The following is a 20,530-nucleotide window of genomic DNA, read 5'->3' as shown; positions in this document are numbered from 1 at the left end:
GAGAGAGACAGACAAGGTGCTGGAAATTTTGACAGGCCGTGTAATTTGAGTTGCCTATATCAACTTAAATCGGGGCAATGGACCTCATATTTTTTTAACTTGGTATGGGCTGATGGGGCAGTATTTCCAAATTTAAATACTTTTTTGTATTTAAATACGTCAGAATTCTCTTCTTCATTAAAAGAAGTACTTTTAATCTGTCTTTTTGTCATTGCCATTAAGTGATACACAATAAAATTACTTATATTTATTAAATATAATATCATGGCGCAGCTCTAAAACCTACAAAATAGAATATGCCAAAAACAAAGACTAAAACCAGTACTTCTTTTAATGAAAAAGAGAGAATAGCCAGGGAAAGAGGGAAAATATTCGCCATCTTTCGTAAACAAACAAATTGATAGTAGTAGACGGTAGTTGAAGGTTGTAGTAATAAATATTTTACATCAAAAGACATGAGAGACTATTTGTAGAGGATTGAAATCTATATTAAAAACAACTGTTAAAATTGTTCTACGAATTAAACATATTCTAAAATTCTGTAAAAAATGTTATTCAGTTTTCAAATTAACATGCCAAAGTAAAGTTAGGCCACACACAGTGCAGTAACTCTCGGACACTGGGCCACAATTTAATAATATTTCTTTCGAATTTAATTCTTTATTATAAAGCTTTATCAAAGAAGTGGCACACGAAAGTTAAAAATATGGAACACAGAGAAATGGAAAAAGAAAAACATTTGTGTATTACAACAAAAACAAACATGCTAAAAAGTTAGAGTCAATTAAAATAGGTAGGTACTATATAAAGTAACGATTCAAGATAAGAGAAATAAACTATGGAATGGATAGGTGAAATAGGAGACAACAAAAATAAGTACATTATAAAAGCGCGAAGTTATAGACTTTTAAGAACCAGAAGATGTATTAAAAAGTCAAAACGAACTGTCAATACCGATTCAATAGGCAGCTGAAATTACACGGCCTGTCAAATTTTCCAGCACCTTGTCTGTCTCTCTCTAGAACCTCTCTCTTGTATGTTGGTGACAATCTAGCTTCACTATTTGAATGGGAGAGGGCCATTCCATCCGTATTGACAGTTCATTGACAGTTATTTTGTCATCGTATTATTTGTTTAAGTATTTCCATCTACAGTTGAGTCCGCGAGTCTTTACCCGTGCGTCATTAATACCTGAAGAGATAAAACACATACTTTTTATCTAGCATCATTCTCTTCCACGCATGAGACTCATGACAAACCAGCTGCCGTTTGCTATTAAGTAACAACACATGTTATTTTTATGAACCATCTAGACTCAGTGCATTGAAAAGAGATAGGTACACAAAAAATACGATTCGGTATGTTTTCATATTTTAAGCACAATTTTTTTGACGTTTCTGCTTTGTTTACTTTTGTGGCTGTCAATCAGTTGAATTTTTTGCGGTTTTTGTCGAATTTTTGCGTTTTGAAGTTTCTTTATATTACACAAACAGTTGTTTTCACAACTAATTTTATATTGGGCTTTGAAATTTTAAGGTAAATAATTATATTTTGCCAATTAATATTTACAACATACAAAGCTAACGTCATTCACACAGTAAAGAAATGATTGTGTTTAGATTTCCGTCAAAGTGAATAAAATAACAAAAATAAAATATGTTACTGAATTTTTTTAAAAATTGTTTATTTATTTATAAATCAATAATAATATAAGAATTTATTAAGCTACTTCAAATGTAGCTGTAATTCTGCACAAAAATTTTGAAGCAAAACTTACATTTGACATTCTATATATTATTTGATAACGTCAAATTTTATAATAAAACCCGTAATCGGAACAGTAGCCACTTTCTGTCAGTTGTTGTTGCGTGAAATAGATTTCCGACTTATTTCGTATGCTTTATATGATGACGCACGGGTAAAGACTCGCGGACTCAACTGAAGCAGACTATTTCCATCACGCATTCCTAGAGGTTATGGGCGCAGAATTGTGGAAATTTAAGACGCTATAGTGGTATATTAGAAATCAAAAGTGTTCACGAAACGTGGTACGGAAGTCAACGACAAAAATGGCGGAAGCAAATTTTGTTAACATCAAACCATTTGATGGAAATAATTTCTCCAACTGGTTATTCAGAGTGAAATTGTTATTGGAACAAGCTGGTGTCTTAGCTGTACTATCCCAAGATGAACCCACAGCCACAGCAGATGATGTCGCTCGAGAACTATATAAGAAAAACGATGTCAAAGCCCGGAATCTAATTGTGCAATGTTTGCATGACAATGTACTGGAAATGATTAAATCAAATACCTCAGCAAAACAGATTATTGGTACACTGGAAAATACTTACCGAAAGAAGGGAATTTCGACATAGGTTCAACTGCAGCAGAAACTAAGGTCATTGAAATACACAACAGGGTCTTTAAATATATTTTTAACAGAATTCAGCCAAACCGTGTGGGAACTTAAAAGTGCAGGATGTCAAATACAAGATAGTGAAGTTGTATCACAGTTACTATCGGTAATGCCTGAATCATATCAAGCAGTTACTACAGCAATTGATATTATGTTTTGTTAAGATGAAACTAAAGTTACATTAGACTTTGTTAAAAACAAGCTACTAATGGAAGTGGCAAGGCACAATAAAAATGATCCTGAAACAAATCCTGATGTTGCATTTGTAGCAAAGAAACAGCCATAAAATAAATGGAAGAATAAAGCTGGAACGAGTAATGGTAATGAAAGAAATAATCAAAAATTTCAATTTTAATGTCACAACTGTGGAAAAATTTGTCACAAGCGCTATCAGTGTTGGAAAAATAAAAATGGAAATAGGGCATTTCCAGCAGAAACGATGAAAAGGTAAACGTAAAACACGTTAAGCTTTATAAATAATGTCGCATGTAGGGATATTATGCGCCACTGGCGAGAACTGCCGTTCTCTGGTAATAAGTTTTTAATGTACACCATACAAAAAAACACCGCTAACTTACATTATTATGCTTCCAATTGGATTTTTCCATTTTTTTTTTCAACCAAATTTATTGGTTTTTTAACCCTAACTTTTTTATTTTTTATATTAGAAAGTTTGTTAAAAAAATTTTTTGTAGGTTTTTATAAGATCTATAAGACTATTAATATTAAATCCTTTTAAAATCCTGTCGCAAAAAGAGGTGACTTTGAAAGGGTTGGTAAAGGTGGTTTTTGAATTTTATTATAAGTTCTAATTGTCTGTACCTCACTCAAAAAATTTTCGTAAACCAAGTTCTTAAGAATTAAACAAGCTACATTTTCATATGTAAACATTTTTTTGCATCTCTGATGCTAATCTTTCTATTCTAAACAAAAGGGCATGTTTTACCAAACTACAAAAATTCGTTATTCGCTTTTAACTCCAGTTTTTTAAAAACTAATTGTTTTAAGCCGGTCAAACTTCTGTAATCTATTAAAAATACATAAATAAAAAATACGGAATAAGGTCGAATGTAACTTACTACGAATTAATAGACTAATTTTAATTAGGGTGGTAATTAGGGGGTTGTTTCCGATAACTTTTTGACTGAAAAAATAGGGACTGACATTCTTTTCATTATAAGTCACTTAATTTTTAAGATACAGACTTTATTTTTTATTTTTGAAGATAGATCTTTTTAAACATTTAAAATTAGTTTCTACAGTAGGAAAAATGAAAGAATACCCATGAACGAACATATAAAACACGCTGTACTTTCCTGTCACCGTGTCACACAAAAAATTGACCAGCGCAAATACATGTAATAATTATTATTACATGAACTTGCGCTGGTCATTTGGTCAATTTTCTTCATTCAATTGCGTCAATTTCAATGTTCGTTCATGTGTATTCTTTCATTTTTCCGACTGTATAAGTTATCCTCGAAAAATGCATAGTTTTTCCGTCTTTTGACTTTGAAACTAATATTTAGTATTTGACGAAGAAAAGCTAACATATAATAAAGTACAGCTCGATTACTATTGGTCTTAAAGAAAATTAAAAAAAAACACTTTGTTTCTTTTTTAAAAGGTATATATTCGTTAAGTAAAGTTTTTTTGATAAAACGAAAACTTTTTGAGTTATTAGCAGAAAACTGATTAATAACATTGATTTTTTCGATATAAAACTGACACTTTCGATAACAAATAAATCAAAAACTATTAATTTTATCAAAAAAATGTATAAAACATTTTTTGCTTACAATTAATGTTTTTACCAACATTTTCGGTCAAAATAAAATAAAAAATTTCCACCCCCGAGATGGGGTGGCAACCACCCCATAGTAAAAGCGTCTTTTGGCATCATATAGATTTTGTTCCTTGGACTATCTACTACTTATTGTCAAGTTTTCACGCAAATCGATCCATTCTGTAAAAATTGCGAAGTGAAAAGTTTCAGTTCCTGGACTAATTATACTTTGGAGCTCTATAACTTCTGAACGGCTTAACTGATTTTATATTTATATTGACAAGTAGTATCTGATGCATCCAAGACCAAGTATGATAACTGAACGTATTACAGGAATTATTGAGCTTAAAAAACCGTTTTTCCATAAGAAATAGATTTGATCATACTTATGAAGCCTATAACTTAAAAATTCGAATTTTCCCAGATATGAAGTTGAAATTTTGAATAATTGTCGAAAAACTAAAATTTTCAAAGTTTAATTTTTCAGTTCTTCGGCTATGGTGAGCAGTGCATATATCTCAGCTTGATAGCTTAAGTACAATTTGAAAGTTTAACTCAACCCTATTGATTTGGTGTATTTGCGGTTTTCCTGTCTCTCCTTGAACCTAAGATATATACGCCCAAAATATATGCTATTTTGTATCTCCCTAGCCCTCTAGCTGGCTTACGGTAGTCAGAAGTCAAAAATTACACCGGTTCTGAATCGGCTCTCACACCCTCTTGAAACACAGAAAAAAATCAGATCGGTGTAACTTTTCCACACACATACATACATACATACATACATACAAACATATCCACAAACATTTTCTCCTTTTTAAATAAAAATTGAGTCATACTTCTGAGCTCGGTAACTTTTGAATGGTGTAACCGATTTTCAAAATTAGACATCGCCGTTGGAAAGGTAATGATCAGTATTATAAGAAGCCGTAAAGGTCGGACATAAATTTTTGGGAGTTTTGGGGCCGAGAACGAAAAACAGACCCTAATTGGGAAGGACCGTAAAATCCACACCCTTGGACCAAAATGGAGAGTTGACATATGGATGGGTGAGTCTTTTCCTAAACTTTAAGATGGGATTTGGTCCAATTTTCAATTCAGTTAGATTTAGAAAATCGAAAATTTCGTGTATATATATATAGTGTCGCTTGTAGGTTGTAGGGGTATTGTTGTTGGGGTTGTGCGCCACTTGTAACCCTATACTCTGGGTATTGGGATTTTGAAGGGAAAAAACCGATAAAATAGGGGGAAAATAGGAAAGAAGCGATTTATGACACTAATGAAGAGGGGCTTAGCTCAGACGACCAAATCAAATAGGCAGAGAGACACTATATCTCAAGTGAGGATTCGGGCTAGCTTCAATACACTGAATATTGGCTTTTAAATATATACAAACAGAGAGATGGGATTACGAAATGGTAGAAACAAGGAAGAAAATGAGACCGGTTAATATGAGAAGGGAACGCAACTAGATAAGAACGCTGGAGATCGAATAATGTGGAGATACAACAAGGAAGGAAGAAGAAGAAGGGCGCCAACTCGAACGAACAGCTCATATTTCTGAACCGAGAATTTGAAAGGTTCGAGATTTTTGAAATAAAGAAGACAGGAAATAAACGACAGTTGATACCGTGACCTGAAATAAAAAAACTCAATAATTACCTTGTATTGCTATATGATATACTGTTAAGTAGGAACTGAAATAAAAGCAAAAAATAGTAACCACAAATATATTATTATTATTAATAAATATTTCTATAAATACAATTTAATAATTTAGTAAGTATACAGACAATAAATAGTTTAACAATAGTGGTGTGTGAGGAATAAATGATATAACAGGACCTTTATGGACACTAATAAAAATATACACCACTATTGGACCGAATAACAAAATATCAAAGAGGTAAACAGTCAAAGTCCGGGACAAAGCACAAGTCGTAACCTACGGTTAATAATATAATAATCCTGGGACTGTCAGTTGTCCAACTACTTAACGTTCCAGATCTGGGTGCATGTAATATGCTTGACCACAGATACTGGGAGATATACAAAACACTAGATCTGAGTCGGTCAAAACTCTTTACTTAAATGCTATAAAAAAAATCCTGTATAAATTTTAATGTCTTTCTCTTATTCAAAAAACTGTTAAATTTTATTTCCCTATCTTATTAAATTTTAAACTAACTGAATTTACTTATTTATGATTTGAACTGATTTATTATTAAAAAAAACTTGTTTTATTATTGACCATTACCTAATTTATCTATATTTCATAGTCCTATTTATGATTGAAAACTCCTATTTATTACAAGGGAAAAAAATAGATATATAACCTGACTTATATGCATATAAAACAGTTTACACTGGTGGTAAATAAAGTGAGAATTAAAATCAAGACCTTGATCAATGTATATATAAAATAAAAGCTTAACTTATCCCACAGCTGTTTCCAGGAGAAAGTCCTAAAGGTTGATCCTTCCAGGCAGGACAAAAATCTAAAACTTGTTCACATCTGTTGGGAAAAGCAAGAAACTGTTGTTGTATTAGTTGTGGTGGAAATTAGGTAATGGTGGTGTTGTCTCAACTACTGGTATCAAAAGCAAGGATCCAAAAACTAGGTACTGGTCTTCAAAGTAATGTTCCAACAGAACAATGTAAATACTGCTTCTATTTATATGTATAGGACGAAATCTACAATCAAAATAGCTTTCAGAAAAGGTACAGTTTCCCAAAATGATTGTAAAAGCACACATTTTTACATCGGGTCAACGACCGGTATTACTGTTACCAAACAAGCAAGCATTATCTAGACAGCATGTTGGTTGTCAAACTTATGACATCTTTACTGTCAAATTGAAACATTGTCGCCTATGCGCATTAAATAAAATTTCCACAAGGCTAGAACCATATATCCTAATTATATATACCTTATCTATGGCTAGAACTTTTTGTATGACTTATAAAAATGACACAAAAACTACTCACTGTCATAAAAAAAGGATCTAATGATAAGGAAACGTGAAACTTTGAATTAAATGTTGGATTTCGACAAAGAAAATAACAATTTATGTATATACATATGGATGAATATCAGAGAACGGGTTTTATTACATAAATAGTTTAGAGACTTACCTGGAAGAAGAGGTTATGCAAAACTTCAAGCCGCCATAATGAATAGTCCAACGCTTTATATAAATGTTTGAATTCATTGATATTTTCGTTTTAAATTGAGTATCCAGGAGTTTCCATGTGTTCTTGAACTGATTAAGTTGTTAATTATATGTTTTCTATTTGATTGTACTCAATTTTCTTCTCAGATTTCGTCCCAAGGGAAATATTTAAATTTGCATACCTCTTAATTTGAGTTTCTGTGACCGACTGACTTTTTGAATCGACTCGTTCATTGATCCAATAACGCCCATGCGCGGCGGTTCTTACTCGCTGCGCTTTGACTGTAGGCGACGATGGACGATTTCCATAGGCGTCTCCAAAAGGGAATTCGTTAGAGGTCGGTGAATGTAATTAATTTAAAGATTCAGTAGCGTTGTCGCTACATTCTCCCTTATCTCCAGTAAAAAGGGAAAACTTCCAAAATTTTCCAGGACCAACTAGCCTTAGGACGAACCTGAGGAGGGATAAGGTAAAGCTGAAACGTTGTGGTATCAAACAACATAAGCTCAACAACTAAATCATTGGCAGAAGAGATCGGACCGAAATCAATGTAGAAGTAAGATATACAATAGAGACCACGCGAGATATACTGAATTATGGGTGCATAAAGTCTGGAACAGAGAAGGGATGTGTAATTGACCCACGTTCTCAAACGAGATAATGTAATTTAATTTAGTAAGACTAGGGGTTAAGAAAGACAAAAGAGAAAATATTACACCGTACTCACTTACGTTATAAATACAATATAGAGTAAGTTAACTATATACACTACTTATCATCTACATTCTCAAGTGTTAGTAAAAACCTTATTGAATTTACATTATGGTTGTATATTAACAACCCTTAACACAATACTACCAAGAACCATTTACCACAATCAACCTAAGACAAATCCTATCAATATACCCAACATTGACACTAGAGCGACCAGATTCTATTAATCACCCGAGAGTTCAATGAGGGCCTAATTTATTAGGACTAGTTAAAACTATATTACCAGAAACCTAAACATATATGATATGGTTCTGGATATCAAGAACGTAGAAAATTCAAGGTAAAAATAATCCATCACATCTCTACTAGCTTTCATAGCAGTAGGAAGACACAATAAGGTAAAGACACTAGCAAGCCCATTACACTTATGGTATAGGCCAGAGGTATGCTAAAAAGGTAAAGATACTTGCAAGCCCATATCTACTCATGGTAGAGGGTATGCACAAAGATAAAAGATAATTAATGTCCTAACTGTAATACCTAAACTGTACTATTTTCGCGATCCAATTCTACACTCACGACAAGAACAGTGAAGGACAGATTCTTAGGACCCTATACTCAAGATAAAGGTAATAGGTATACTCAACCAAGATATAGATAAGTGATAAACTCATCTAGGTAAAGGTACAACATGAACTCAATATAAAGGTAAAGATAACCTCAATTCAGGTAAAGATAACGATAAACTCACATCTACCTTTTCATATTTAAGGTAGAAGAACATCTACTAGCATAATGCTCAGTAGAGACAAATAAGATAACTCACATACTCACATCCACTCATCCAAGCAGGAGGTAGTGAGACAAGAAAACAAACTTCAGGTAATAAGATATATTAAAACTCAAATCGTTTAAAAGAAAATAACCTAGGAGATGACAACAAAGTTAAACAGGCTTACTTACTGCTGAATATCAGAACGATCCAATTCTAAATGACACATTCTAATTTCAACCTAAGAGACACTCAAGGAACAACTGATAGATATTAATATATTTCTGAGCCAAGTGGAGTGCACAAGTCCAGGGTGATCAATCCTGAACCCACGCTAAAACCCTGACACAGTTAAGTGACTATATAAGTTTTATGGCCATGGTTCGCGACCCATGCAAAACCATAAATCAAAAAGAGTATAAAAAAAACAAAATTCCCTAGCTATCCCTGTAAATACCTATTCAACCAAGAACTCAAGATGGGGAAAATTCCCATTATCCATCCTGTACTCCTATGGTATATAATTTGTTCTTTTTAAGAGACAGCTAACCATAAAATGACCAAGTTCATAAACTGAGGTACTAAACAATATGAAGATAAGATAAAAAAAAATTAAAAATAGATGGCAAAAACAGATGTTGGCCAGGTAAACAAAACAGATAAATAGATTTTAAATAAACAAACTGGTCCCTTATCAGTTAATCTTCGTCTGAAGATGAATAATCCAAATTATCAACGAAGTTATGTGGACCTACTGTCTTATCCTCGAGTAAGTCTTTAATATGAAACCTTCCTAGTTTCTTACCAGTAGAAGTTTCCTTCAACTCATAAATTAAAGGAGAAATAACTTTAATGACAGTACAAGGTATGTACTTTTGACACAGCTTGGCAGATTGGAAGTTCACTTTATCAGATTTAACAAAATTCCTTTTCAAAACGGAATCTCCAACTCTGAAAGATAAGGCTCGCTTTCTCAGGTTATAATGGCACTTATTTCTGTCATAAGATGCCTTTAAACGTTTTTGAACATCCACATAAATATCAGGAAGATTCTGAATGTCTTCTAAGCGGTGTAACTTATCGGATATGGTAGGAAAATTTGTGGCATTTTCTGAGATTTTACCAAAATAATCACCAGAGAGAGGAACATGACGACCAAACATTAAATAAGATGGAGGCATTTGGTTACTTCATGAGATGAAGTCCTGATCGCTTGTACTATAGAGTGGATATGGGTATCCCAAGCTCTCTGATCAGGAAATGAATAAGATCTTAAAGCAGTCACGATTGATTTATTAACTCTTTCAGTATGATTAGCTTGTGGATGATAATTTGCATTGTACCAGATCTTTTGTACATTATATTTTGCCATGAGATCACGAAAAGCCTTAGCTGTGAACTGGGGTCCATTGTCGCATGACACGATCTGTGGAACACCATAAATCAGGAAAACTTCATTCTCCAGATACTTAATAATAGATGAAGTAGTTGCCTTAGACATGGTATGAACCAAAGGAAATTTGGTAAAGTAATCAACAACTACTAAAGCATATTGCGAACCTTTATATGACCTAGGATAAGGACCAATGAGATCTAAAGAAACAAGTTGAAAAGGAAAATCAATCCGTCGATAACTACCCATTAAACCTGGTTGAGGAAGATTTGTTGACTTACACGTAGCACAAATTTTGCATCTAGCGAGATAACTACGAATAGTCTGACGCATCTTCGGCCAGTAATAGAGTTCAGAGATACGACAGAAGGTTTTGTAGAAACCAAAATGAGCTGCGGTAGGATGGTCATGAAAAGTGGCCAAAACCTCAGCTCTATTAGGAGTTGGAACGACTATCTTCCATTCCGACATTCCAGTAAGGGAATCTATAGAACTTAACACATGTTTATACAAAACACCATGTTCAACTTTAAAATCAGGAAATTTACCTGGAACATTCTGGACATCATACAACATTTTGCGATACCAGTCATCTGGTTGTAAAGTAGATAAGTCTAACAAATTAATATCAAATGTCCTAGAAAGGGCATCAGCGACTACTACACCTGCAGCTTTGCGATGAACAATTTTATAATCGTACTGTGCCAATTTTAAAATCCACCTAGCCAAACGAGGAGATGGGTTCTTCATACTTTGTAACCACACCAGACTACTATGGTCAGTTATGACTGTAAAAGAACGACCCTCAAGAAAATATCTGAAATGTTCTATGCCCGTAATTATAGCTAACAACTCTTTTTCAGTTGTAGTATAATTTTTCTGGGCTTTATTTAATTTCCTGCTTGTGTAAGCTATAGGGTGTTCTTCTCCATCAATGATTTGATACAGTACACCTCCAGATGCGGTGTTTGAACAATCTGTCATCAAATAAAAAGGTTTATTAAAGTCTGGGACTACCATAACTGGGGAATTTGTGAGAGCCTCCTTGATTCTAATGAAAGCTTCATTAGCTTCAGGAGTCCACACAATATTTTGTCCCTTTTTCCTATTTTGAAGCAAATCAGTGATAGGGGACAACAAGGTAGAATAAGACTTAACGAACTTTTTATAATAACCCACCATTCCTAACAATCTACGGACCTAAGTGGTATTTTTAGGCACAGGAAACTCACGAATAGCTGACACTTTGTCAGGGTCAGTATGAAGGCCATGTGAATCAACAACATATCCTAAAAACTTAATCGAGTCACGACAAAAGCTGCTTTTGTCTAAGTTAATTGTCAAATTTGCATCTCTTAGACGCTGAAACAACTGTTGCAATACCGAGATATGAGTTTCAAAATCAGGAGTAATGACAAGGATATCATCAAGATAATATTGACAAAAGGGATCTAAAGCAGGGCCTATTACCAAATCCATTAATCTACACATAGTCTGGGGAGCAGACACCAGACCAAAAGGCATTGTAGTGAACTGATATAATCCTTTGCCATTTACTGCAAAGACAGTAAGCTTCTTACTCTCTTCGCTCAGTGGAATCTGTAGAAATGCTTTCTTCAAGTCGATAGATGAAATGTACTTTGCGTTTTGTAACTTAGTCAGGATGATATCTATACGAGGTATAGGATAAGCATCCCTGTTCATAGTTATGTTGTTAAGCTTACGTCCGTCGAAACAGACACGAAAAGTCCCATCCTTCTTCTTCGTCAACAACAACGGACTACAAAAGGAAGACGAACTGGGCTCGATAATACCAAGCTTAAGCATTTCATCTACCTCCTTTACGAGCTTTCATGCCAGGCTTGAGGCAAGGGATATTGGTATTGCCTGAAGGGCTTAGACGAACCCACATCAATGTGGTGTTCGATGAGGTGAGTTCTACCTAACTGATTCTTCAAAGAGATAGAAGAGAATGATTTGATAACATTATTCAACTGCTCTAACTCCTGAGCATTAAGTTTACTCATATCTTTAACTGCATTAACACAAGAGATATTAAAAGAAGAGACAGATAAGGAAAATTCAGTAAAATTCAATTCACTATTAAAAGTTTTCAGAAAATCCATCCCTAGGATAACTGAATTTTTAACAGAAGGTATAACAAAAAATGTAATCATCCTTTTACACACACTGACAGAAATCTCAGTTGTAAACTGACCTAAAATCGGTTGAACTTGACCATCAGCTGTAGTCACCTGCAAACTCTCATCCATTCCCATCTTAACATTAGAATTCTGGAGAAATTCCAGACCTAAAGAACCCAAAAATAGAGATATTGGACCCTGTGTCCAGTAAAGCTAAACAGGAATGTCCCAAGATAGAGATTTCAAGGTACGGACGATTATCCTTGTTTTTACGAACTAACAATGAATTTATATCAACATTAATAAGAGAAGATAAAGGATTACTTGGAGACACTACAGAAGAATCACAATGCACATAATCAACTAACGTTGTCCTCTTTTCGGTTGGCGTTTGCCATTCTGAGGTTGTTTGTCTTTCGGTAGAGGGTGAGATGATTGACTTGTGGAAGCTTGTGCTTCCAGACTCGAGGAATTGGTTCCGTGGTTTTGATGAGTTTCGGTAGTATTCCCTGTATCTTGATGAGGGGCGGCTGCCAGGGACAATCCACCCCTTGTCTCGTTTCCCGAACAAAACTGACATTCGAATTTACAGACCCCTTGACGTCCACATCCATAGCAAAACCGAATTCTAGGCTCAGGACAGTCGTAGTACCCGTGTCCTTGCTGACGACAGTTCCAACAGATAATCTTTGAGTTGAAGACAGATACATTCCCAGACCGAGAATAATTTGGCCTACCAGAATAGGATGGTTCGTTATTTTTAAAATTAGAACGACTAGGGACTAAAGTGTCAGAAGACCATGACAAAACTTCTTCCAACTTCTTACATTTTTCGGTAAGATCAGCAATAGACGGAATATCTGTAAGTGCAAGGCTGGAATGATACGACGGCAACAAATTCTTCTTAATAATCCTAACTATATGTGACTCAGACAGAGGAACCTCCAAACGCTTACATAAACTTACAATTTCGTTAATGAAAATAGTGACTTTTTGTTGAGGAGCTTGTTTGCGTGATTGAATGTCGTCCAATAAAGTGTCCTCATAATTATAAGGAAGAAAATCCGACTTAAGCTTGGCAACTAGCTGTTGCCATGAAGTAAAACCACCTCGATTATTGAGGTACCAAGTAAAAGCTGAATCTTTAAACAAGTCCCCAGCGGACGAAAAGCACTCATCCTCAGTATTCCCACGTGCTATACGCAGACACTCTACCTTTTCCAAAAAACTAACAACATTTTCATCTGAACTACCCGAAAAACATACACCCCATTTATGAATAGGAGCTGACTTAAAGAAAGGAAATGAGTTTACCAAAACACTAGGGTTATGAGGGGTGGAGTGAGCCTGTGGAACTACCTTATACTCAAGTTCGCCTTCCAGATTAAGTATCTTGAAGTTGAGAGACTTCTTAATGGCATCCTCTTCCTCATTTACCGACTCTAACAAATGAACCCTACCTGAAACATGACCTAAACGGGAAGTCAAGCGACCATATACTACATCACTATGGGAGCCAACAAAAGAGCTAATTTGGGCCTTTAGATCTGCAAGGGTGACTTCAATTTCACGGACCTCATCAGCAAAATTTAGGGGGAAAGCTGACAGAACAGCATGACTCCGATTTGCTGAAGCTTGTTTCAATGCACCTGTCAACACAACCATTTTAGCCTGATCCGTGGTTAAAGATGGATCAGCTAACTGACGGATTTTCAACTCATAATCTAATTCAGAGGATAACAGATGTTCTGCCTTAAAAGATGCCATTTTACACAACTGGGGAATACACTTGAGAATGAGAAATACAAGTAGGAAAAGCTTAACTTACTCTCTGTCCTCAAGCTAATGTTCACTATGAATGGTTTTACCAGTAATGACTACTTGTTTGGTCCAGTCGCTAATTCCGATGCAATGCACTGCTACAACTCCAGCGAAACCTAAAATTTTAGAAGAATGTTACTTCGAGGTAGTGAAGTGAGCTATTTGGATGCTACGGACTTTTATAAAAATGACATTATTGATGTTACGGTATTTAGAACTTCTATATTTTACTTCAATTATTATTTATCCAAAATGGATATCTAGTTAATAAAAAAAATACAAAGCAATTTATTCAGTCTACCCAGTATATAGCAACACAAGTTTATTTAAGGTATAGATATAAAATAATGTGCAAAAGATCAACAAGTTGAAGAACTAAAGGGTAAAATGAAAATCTAAAAACAAAACCACTGAACGTTAAAATACCACTACCCAAGATAAAACCAAAGGTTCAAGGAGATATTTTTAAAGCCAGAAGTGCAAAAGAAATCCCACGTTGGGCGCCAATTTGTAACCCTATACTCTGGGTATTGGGATTTTGAAGGGAAAAAACCGATAAAATAGGGGAAAATAGGAAAGAAGCGATTTATGACACTAATGAAGAGGGGCTTAGCTCAGACGACCAAATCAAATAGGCAGAGAGACACTATATCTCAAGTGAGGATTCGGGCTAGCTTCAATACACTGAATATTGGCTTTTAAATATACAAACAGAGAGATGGGATTACGAAATGGTAGAAACAAGGAAGAAAATGAGACCGGTTAATATGAGAAGGGAACGCAACTAGATAAGAACGCTGGAGATCGAATAATGTGGAGATACAACAAGGAAAGAAGAAGAAGAAGGGCGCCAACTCGAACGAACAGCTCAGATTTCTGAACCGAGAATTTGAAAGGTTCGAGATTTTTGAAATAAAGAAGACAGGAAATAAACGACAGTTGATACCGTGACCTGAAATAAAAAAACTCAATAATTACCTTGTATTGCTATATGATATACTGTTAAGTAGGAACTGAAATAAAAGCAAAAAATAGTAACCACAAATATATTATTATTATTAATAAATATTTCTATAAATACAATTTAATAATTTAGTAAGTATACAGACAATAAATAGTTTAACAATAGTGGTGTGTGAGGAATAAATGATATAACAGGACCTTTATGGACACCAATAAAAATATACACCACTATTGGGCCGAATAACAAAATATCAAAGAGGTAAACAGTCAAAGTCCGGGACAAAGCACAAGTCGTAACCTACGGTTAATAATATAATAATCCTGGGACTGTCAGTTGTCCAACTACTTAACGTTCCAGATCTGGGTGCATGTAATATGCTTGACCACAGATACTGGGAGATATACAAAACACTAGATCTGAGTCGGTCAAAACTCTTTACTTAAATGCTATAAAAAAAATCCTGTATAAATTTTAATGTCTTTCTCTTATTCAAAAAACTGTTAAATTTTATTTCCCTATCTTATTAAATTTTAAACTTACTGAATTTACTTATTTTTGATTTGAACTGATTTATTATTAAAAAAAACTTGTTTTATTATTGACCATTGCCTAATTTATCTATATTTCATAGTCCTATTTATGATTGAAAACTCCTATTTATTACAAGGGAAAAAAAATAGATATATAACCTGAATTATATGCATATAAAACAGTTTACACTGGTGGTAAATAAAGTGAGAATTAAAATCAAGACCTTGATCAATGTATATATAAAATAAAAGCTTAACTTATCCCACAGCTGTTTCCAGGAGAAAGTCCTAAAGGTTGATCCTTCCAGGCAGGACAAAAATCTAAAACTTGTTCACATCTGTTGGGAAAAGCAAGAAACTGTTGTTGTATTAGTTGTGGTGGAAATTAGGTAATGGTGGTGTTGTCTCAACTACTGGTATCAAAAGCAAGGATCCAAAAACTAGGTACTGGTCTTCAAAGTAATGTTCCAACAGAACAATGTAAATACTGCTTCTATTTATATGTATAGGACGAAATCTACAATCAAAATAGCTTTAAGAAAAGGTACAGTTTCCCAAAATGATTGTAACAGCACACATTTTTACATCGGGTCAACGACCGGTATTACTGTTACCAAACAAGCAAGCATTATCTAGACAGCATGTTGGTTGTCAAACTTATGACATCTTTACTGTCAAATTGAAACATTGTCGCCTATGCGCATTAAATAAAATTTCCACAAGGCTAGAACCATATATCCTAATTATATATACCTTATCTATGGCTAGAACTTTTTGTATGACTTATAAAAATGACACAAAAACTACTCACTGTCATAAAAAAAGGATCTAATGATAAGGAAACGTGAAACTTTGGATTAAATGTTGGATTTCGACAAAGAAAATAACAATTTATGTATATACATATGGATGAATATCAGAGAACGGGTTTTATTACATAAATAGTTTAGAGACTTATCTGGAAGAAGAGGTTATGCAAAACTTCAAGCCGCCATAATGAATAGTCCAACGCTTTATATAAATGTTTGAATTCTTTGATATTTTCGTTTTAAATTGAGTATCCAGGAGTTTCCATGTGTTCTTGAACTGATTAAGTTGTTAATTATATGTTTTCTATTTGATTGTACTCAATTTTCTTCTCAGATTTCGTCCCAAGGGAAATATTTAAATTTGCATACCTCTTAATTTGAGTTTCTGTGACCGACTGACTTTTTGAATCGACTCGTTCATTGATCCAATAACGCCCATGCGCGGCGGTTCTTACTCGCTGCGCTTTGACTGTAGGCGACGATGGACGATTTCCATAGGCGTCTCCAAAAGGGAATTCGTTAGAGGTCGGTGAATGTAATTAATTTAAAGATTCAGTAGCGTTATCGCTACACACTGACGAGAACTGCCGTTCTCTGGTAATATGATCTTTTTGTAAAACAGCTAGATATTAAGTCCGCTTCCCTTTATGGAACGTTGAAAAAACCAGTATATATGTATCGACCAGAAGGGCTTGGAGGATATGATAAAAATTTAATTTGTAAGTTAAGCAAATCATTGTATGGTTTAAAAGAAGCTCCTAAATGTTGGAAGCTCCTAACCTAACCTAACTTAACCTAAATGTTGGAATACACTTTTTCATGAATGTCTAACTGATCTTAGTTTTCAACGATCTAGGAAGGATCCTTGTTTGTATTTTAAGGATTTTACATTTTTACTTATATGTGTTGATGACTTGATAATATTGTCAAAAATTTAAGATAATATTATTTTTATAAAATCTGAATTAAAGAAAAAATTTAAATTAAAAGAATGAAAAATTAGTATTTTTAGGTTTACATTTAAGTAAAATTGGAAATGAAATTTGTATCTCACAAAAATAATTAATTAAGAAAATTTTGCAAAGATTTAATATGAGTGATTGTAAAATGTCAGATATTCCAATGCAACCTATACTTAATCTGTCAATCTGTAAAGATAAAGATTTGGTAGGAAATCTTAAGTTAACTTATAAGGGATTGATTGGTTGTCTGATGTATGTAATGTTAGGCTCTAGGCCAGACTTAAGTTTTTTATGTCATATTTTAGCCAATTTCAAAATAATTATACTGAAGAACATTGGAAAAATTTGAAAAATGTTTTGAGGTACTTGAAATCTACAGAAAATTATGTTTTAAGGTTTGTTAAAAGTAGAAATAAAGAAATAGAGATAATATCCTATATTGATGCAGATTTTGCAAATAATCAGATTGACAGAAAGAGTATTAGTAGTTAGGCTATAAAGCTTAACAATAATGTTATTTGTTGGAAAACTAAAAAGCAAAATGTAGTGTCACTATCTAGTGTAGAAGCTGAGTATATGGCATTATCTTCATGTGTCATAGAAAGTTTGTTTTTCAGTCAGATGTTAGAAGAGATTTTTAAAACTATTTATAATATACATATATACATGTGTATGAAGATAACCAATCATGTATGTATTAAGATGGCTTCTACATTGGAATCAAAAAGAACCAAACATATTGATGTTAGACATCATTTTATTAGAGATTGTTTAGAAAAGGATCTAATTAATTTAAAGTATGTGTTGGCGCAACACTTTGGCGCTAAATATTTAAAATTAAAAGCTTCAAAAAACACACAGCTGGTTCTACGCAGGGTACCATTGCTGCGCATAAGCGCTAGAGGTACGACCAGGGAGACATTCGAAAACCGACGAAGAATCAACATCTAAGCACCTTCCGCGTGTAACAAAAATTCTCGTCAAAAATCAATCATCGGCGTGATACACGAACCTAAAGTTGCTGGTTTAGTGCATTTAAGAGTGCAGCGCTGGGGCCTCACATTAGAAGAAAACAACGACACTAAAGGTTAGTACCCAATTTTTTATATCAGTTGTGTGTTTGGCTGAACATCATTTTATCTTTTTATCTATCGATATCAAATTTGGATGTTAGTGCATGGAAGTACCAATAGCAGACCTAAATTACAGTCCACAAAATAAATCCACCACGTGCGTTAACATTTATGGCCCTTGTAACGGTCACGTTACGAAAGTAGCTCTTTAATAATTATTATTATTATTTTCCCTCGGTCTCTCATTTAAATTCTCGTATAGGACCACTGAGGTGACGTCATACCTCGGTGATGGAACGTACTCCACCTATCGAGAATTATTCGGGTTCTGAGAGAATTTGACGTTTACCTTGGCGGAGAAACGCCTCTCGTTCTTTACTTGACTGTGAGCTGTGGTGTCGAATAGATATACCCTATAGAATGGCGGATGATTTCCTCCAACTTATTTTATCACATAAGAAATTTAACGTAAAGTAAAAAGTTACCACCAGGGATTGTCTGGAGTGAGGAGACATGTGGGTGACAACTCCTGTTGGAGTATAAATAGGAATCATTCGGTGAGATCTACTTTTTCATAGTAATTTTTTTATGTATAGCCTTGGTCTTTGTGATGGAACCTTTGAGATATTAGGTTCATTGTTAAATTTCTTAGTCAACTCATTATTTGGATTTTATGTAGATTATTTCGATTATTGAATATTCATTCAAGGAAAATTATATATTAATATATTTTTTGGTTAGACATAACCAAACATATGCAATTCTCAATTAATATTAGAAATAATTATCATTTCTCTGTAGGTTTTAAATTTATTGAACCTCCAATATTTTTATAAATTCTATATATTTTTATAGATATTCCCTCAGATAAATCATATTCAAATTTCACATTTATCATTATTTGTTCATGTGTTCACACTCAAAATAGTTCAAGGTTACCTGAGATTAGTTTTTGTTCCATCTTAATGATCGGTTTTTCTATGTTAATGCTTCTAAAAAGTTTCCTCAATTATTTCTTCTTCCCTTTACTTTTTGCTAATGTTTAAAATGGGAAATAAAACTGGGAATGTTTTTAGCCATTTGGGAGAAACCCTACCATGAAGTCATAGACCTTATTTGACCACCTAGAGAAACCACTACAGCCACAGTCAAGTCATCATGGGAATACGTCTTTTTTGGAACAAGCTATGGGAGCGTTCCAGCTCAATTTTCGTCTTGGCACCTGGGCCTACAGGAGTCATGGGGTCGCTCCATCCTGGTGCATCATTTTCTAGGATGCAACTGCAACCTCGTTTGGGAACATTTAGTGAGGTGTTGTAGTAACTATTGGTTTTTTTTAATATTTCAGACTATCTGTTAAATACACTGTTTTTTTTCCAGATTTAGGTTACCTCTGGTTTTTTTTGACATATTTGTATATTAGATTATTTGGTTCCCAAACTTTGTATCTACGGTAACTTCTTGTGCACAGGAATAAGCCTAGAGAAAATTAGGTTTTTAATACTTTATTATTGCTTTGATATTGGTTTATGTAATTCGGGTAAATTTATTTTTTAATATTACTAGCTTGTTTCCCAAATATTTTACTGTTATTTGCTTTATTCCATTTGTTCGGTTAATTTAGGTCATCGTCGGTATTTATCTCAACTTCATTTCTACTTTAGTCAATTGTATATTTAACTTTATTTATTCATTATTGTATTTTCCCTTATTGAGGCTTGGGCCTATTTATTTGTAGTATTTTCATCTTTGTCAGTTTCCTTTAGTTGTACGTAGCAGGCGTACTATAACCATTTGGTAGAAGACTTATGTAATTTTGTACCCTATATATATATGTAAGAGGTATTTAAGTTTGTAACAGATAACATTATTGTTGTTATCTTAGAGATAACTTTTTGTATAACTTATGTCATTTTAGAGTCACATGATATACACTTTGTGTAACTCAGAGATTGTCAAAAATCTAGTAGTT

The 20,530-nt window shown here is 33.8% G+C and overlaps 1 long non-coding RNA gene across 1 annotated transcript; it reads right to left on the bottom strand.

Moving 5' to 3' along the window:
* Positions 1 to 5,918: 5,918 nt before the first annotated feature.
* On the bottom strand, positions 5,919 to 17,073 carry LOC126882186 (uncharacterized). Its single transcript, XR_007697204.1, has 2 exons — positions 15,874 to 17,073; positions 5,919 to 6,538 (listed from the first exon to the last, which is right to left on the bottom strand). It is a non-coding gene; the product is annotated as an uncharacterized LOC126882186 (long non-coding RNA).
* Positions 17,074 to 20,530: the final 3,457 nt, after the last annotated feature.

Source organism: Diabrotica virgifera, chromosome 3 (assembly GCF_917563875.1).
Source record: "Diabrotica virgifera virgifera chromosome 3, PGI_DIABVI_V3a".
In the NCBI taxonomy this organism is placed as follows: Eukaryota; Metazoa; Arthropoda; class Insecta; order Coleoptera; family Chrysomelidae; genus Diabrotica; species Diabrotica virgifera.
This window is presented reverse-complemented; position numbering and strand designations above follow the sequence as displayed.